At 35.1% G+C, this 5,000-nt stretch overlaps 1 protein-coding gene across 2 annotated transcripts in view; it reads right to left on the bottom strand.

Moving 5' to 3' along the window:
* LOC135206200 (zwei Ig domain protein zig-8-like) overlaps nucleotides 1-5,000 on the bottom strand; it is a 184,889-nt gene that overhangs the window by 72,963 nt on the left and 106,926 nt on the right. The window lies entirely within an intron of this gene.

Here is a 5,000-nt window from a genome sequence, read left to right on the forward strand (position 1 = left end):
TTCGTTAGTACATTTTGGAGGGTATAACGACATACACACATGTAGACTTTATATGAATTATAGTTATAGATTGTTGTACAAGCATTTTTATTGAACAAGCCAAGAGAACCAACAGCTTGTTTACTTGTAAGCAAAGGAATGAGAGAGAAAGAACTAAGAATAAATTCAAATTCAAATTCAAATATTTAATTGACATAAAAAGACGTCAAAAGGAGCTGTTAGTCTTGCTAGACAGCCCACTCAAAAAAACAAAAATAAACATGAGATTACTAGTTTTAACAAATGAAAACACTTTCTACATAAATAATTTAGAAAATTATACAAAGTGAATTTACACAAACCTTATAAGACTATTTCACAAGATCAAAATTACATAATACTTATTCATAGCTATAATTTTCATAAAACAGACATTCTGGTAAAGCCCTCAATTTCAGAAGCAATATACTAAACCAAATACATCCCTGTTATGATTAATTTGAATGCTCCAATAGCACTAAGAATACATTCAAATACACCTGTATTATACTAAATAAAGTAGTATATCGATAAATGGTAGAATAGGCGCCTGGTTAATACTTCCCAACTTTGCTTGGAATATTGCTCGACGGTTTGACAGTTCAGAAAAGTGGGACATCATGATATCTCAAAATAAATAGCACATATGGGCATCACAAGAATTTCTCTTTCAAATATTCAAACATATTGCCATTATTAGGAAATGTAAACCGTATTGAAAGATTTTGTCCCGTGTCTGAAGGTCTTAGGATTCGGCCGACGCCCAATCATTATCCAATTATGTGAAGTATTAAAAAAAAATACTCGTAGTAGCATGAGTTTTGAAATGGAGACACAAATTCGCAGTTATGTATATGTACATATGTAATAAAAGGAGCCCATAAAAACGTCACAATATAGAAAAAAAGTACTATATTTCAGAGACTGCTGTCTCTCTCTTCTTTACCTACCTCTGAAATATAGTACTTTCTTTCTATATTTTGGCGTTTTTATGGGCTCCTTTTATTAGATGTAATTCGGTTGTAACAGAGCATTTTTAACAGCCATACATATATTTAAAGATAAATCTGTCCAGAGAGCTTTTGGGAATATGTTCGATTCCCCTTTTCTGTTCGATTCCCAAAAGCTCTCTGTACAGATTTATCTTTAAAAAAACATAATACTACATAACTGATTTTGTATCCCCAAATGTGAGGTGTATCCATGCATCTCTGAGGATATGTAATCTTTGTAAGTTACCAGTGTCTAGCAAGCACCATTGAACATATATATTCGTGTTTCAAAAAGAAGCCTCGACGTAGTTAACACAAAATATGCAGAAGCATTCATTACAGCGTAATCAATAGATATGTATTTTCGACTAAAAGTTTGTTTTAAGGTTGGGTAATAAATTAAGCGTTGGCTTTACTGCAACGTAGCCTTATATCACGTTTTTTCAACCAGCCTAGCCATTTTCCAAATTTCATCAAGGCTAGTGGTCGCATCCCCTGATCATCAACGGTTAACCCAGATAAGACTTCAATTGTCTCAATGTACTCGTTTTACTTCAAATACAGTATGGAATTTCTTGACTAGGAGCTGTATATCAAGCAAGAGTAAAGTTTTTCAAAATTTTGACCTTTTGGTGACCTAATTAGCAAACATATTTGCATATACAAAATGCATAGACATAGATGTTTTTATTACGTCTTTATTGCGAGTAGTAATATGGTAAGATATAACGATTACTTACAAAAATATTCAAATACATATTTTCCTGACCACCAAATCTGGTGTGTCTCATATTTGCCGTAGGTGTCGATGGTCAAGGCTTGTATCCTACTACTGACATGAGTGTTTGACAGCTGCCAAAAGCACAGAACTTTAACAAAAGTATAATTATAATTTGTCACTCTAGTTGGCAATATCTGGTCTGGTTCATGGACTAAAAAGGGACAAAAATAAATCACGTGATTTGCACGATTAAATCCTGACATATAGCATGCAATCCAACTCTGTTTTACACATACCATTATAATACTGGAATTTCACAGCCATTTGGCCATTGGAGAATATTTCATTTTTACGTTCCAATATAACCAGTCTCATCCACGCCAGATTAAGCCCATCGAGCATGCAATTAATCCTAATTGATTTAATTTTTAGTGATATTCATTATCCTTCTTTTCTGAAGGCAATTAGCAGCTATAAATTTATGTTTGTTGTACCCGAAATGTATGATTATTATGTCCATAACAAGAGCGTCCATTCTAGTTCAAGATCACACTTCAACAATTTTCTTACTCTATCGACATGAAATTATGGTTTATATGTGATATAGGGTAATTCCTATTTAGATTATGCATCTTTATTCATACACGCTTTATGACGTAACAAAACATAGACTTTAAACACTGGCCTACATATCAGGTTCTATTTTTAAGTGATTTCATTCCATCCCTTTTGCACCCGTAGAAAATAAAATCATGCAATACTGTTTTCCATATATTTACATTTGCACTTCATAATTGCATTTCGAAGACGATTTGGCGTTACTCTTATCAGAAATATGATCTTAACACGCTCAGTCATTGCTGAATTCTTGATATCAAAGCAGCGGAGTAAAACATCGATTTAAATCAATTGTGTGATTCTCTATTATCTTCTTATAATAAGATTCACAAGTCAACGTAGACGTTCTTTCACGTTTAGACACGCAGCAGCATCTTACACTTTAGGGGGGCGGGGAACAAAGTTGGAAGGCTAGTAATTATTTGACCAATATGACTTCTTTAGTTTATCTTCTATTCAGGACTATTCAGGAGTCAATAAATGAAAAGTATCCGTAAAATACTGCAATAATTGCCCTATATTCGTATTCTTTATTCCTTCTCTTATTCCCTCATCTCCTCTGAAGAATCTACAACGAAATTAAAATAGTTGTAGATTCTTCAGAGGAGCTGAGGGAATAGGAATGTCTAAAGTGCTTTACGTGAAGATTCTGCGCAGAAAGGAAATTTTTTACTATTTTTTAAAGGCTTTGGAAGCAGGATGACACACACATATATGTACGAGCTTGTTTGCGCACGCTACGCGCGCTAGAACCAGGAGCTGCTGCCTACCCTACCCTCCTGATCCTGTACCTACTCCGTCGCCACCTGTGGTGGACAAACCGGTTTGCAGGGGTTGGGTGGATGTGTCATGACTCCCCCTACTGTCACCTATTCCTCAATATGTTGTAAAATTCGCGATCTGGTTGGTTTGGCCTGCAAGCAACCAATAAGAGGAGAAATGCCATAATGTTCAGATCTTGCCCGCAATAACATCTTGTACTGGCTGTTATAGGTGGCACTACAGGCGTCACACTTGTAAGTATGGGTGATGCCAGAGAAGCGGTCTGAAGTTAGTTTATCCTTTTGGTTCAACAGCATTTTGAATATATAAGGTTTGTAAAAATGAACTTGGGGTTAATATGAGGGAAGTTGTACTTAAAATGTTCTCTTGTAATGGATTTGCACTGATCGCTTATATACGGCAGTTTAAAATACATGGTCAGTCAGTCAACCTTTGGTGTATACCAAATGTTATTTAATTAAATGTTTAGCGCAAAGTATTATTTGGCAACTAGAACGTAAAACCAAAGATGCAGGTGGAGAGAGGCTATATAAAGCGAAATCTGTGCTGTTTCTACAAATAGAGCATTTTAAGGGGTTTTTATACGTGGGAGCTGGAAGTGAAGTAGATCTGAATTCTCCAGAGGTTGTAGGGGTTACTGTAAATTTGAGTATCTTTAGGGAAATGAAGTGAGTGCTATAGAGTATATGCAATTACGTAATCAAGAGATTGGAGAGTGGAAAGTCACAAGGTGAAATTGAGAGAACAAGAAAAATGCTTTGTCTGGATGGAAGAAAGATTATGAAGGGTTCTGTACTAGGAAGAATAATTCCATTTTTAGAGTGAAAGGTAAGAGAGATGACTTTAAAAATTGTAAGGGGAAATGACAGTAAATATACCCGAGAAGGTGCGTGAAAGGATTTTAATAGCGAAAGAAGGACTGATGAGATTAGGGTCGATACAAAGAGCAGTGTGGACTTGAAGAGGAAAGTGAATGCGTATGAAATGTCTGTTAAAAAGCAGTTGTATGAGATGTTTTAAAGTTATAAGAAAAGGACTTGAGGTAACAAACACGAATGAAAGGAAAACCCATGATAGTAAAATTTAAAACGATGAAGCGTGAAGGGTTCATAGCAGAAGGTCGGTTATAAGGTTTTGCAATGAAAATGAAACCTTTGAAAGGATATGTAAATGAAAATGTTGACAACTCTCCAGTGCTGTTAAATATTTTAATGCATGGAGTGTTGGAAAAAGTTGGAGAAAAGACAAGAGATATTTTTGTAAAGCTGTGTAATAATGAAAGGGTCATGGACTGAATAAAGAGTGGTTGATATTTACTGTGCTACAATGTTGGTTATTGGTGGTGAAGAGAAGCTGCACTGTCTGGTACGGGAGTTTTAAAGTGTTTATAAGAGAAAACAAGTTGAGAATGAACGTTAGCAAGAGGGCAAATGGAAGGTGGGAAGAAGAATTGGATGTCGTCATTGCTGGTGAGGTAATGGAATTGATTTATTGATGTAAATACTTGGAAATAAATTCATTGGAGTGGGATGGAATCACAGAATAGTGAAGTGAAAATAGTAAAAAGATCTCTGCAAAACGTTTGGAAGAGAAAAGAGGAGAGTCTGTGAATACAAGAATTGTAATATAGAAAATAATTGTTTAGACAACTACCTGATATATCAATGAACCTTATACATGGGATGTGGATGAGAAGAAAAATATTTTAAGCTGTCGATGGATTTTTCTAGTAGTATTAAAGGCTGTATGAAATATAGGTACAAGCGTAAAGAAGACAGAAATAAAAGGATAGCATAAGTGAAAAGTGCGCGCAAGTGAAAGCTTTCGAGTGGAAAGAAGAGAGGAGACCGAAAAAATTTGGCTCCCTG

The sequence above is a fragment of the Macrobrachium nipponense genome, chromosome 29 (assembly GCF_015104395.2).
Source record: "Macrobrachium nipponense isolate FS-2020 chromosome 29, ASM1510439v2, whole genome shotgun sequence".
Classification (NCBI taxonomy): Eukaryota; Metazoa; Arthropoda; class Malacostraca; order Decapoda; family Palaemonidae; genus Macrobrachium; species Macrobrachium nipponense.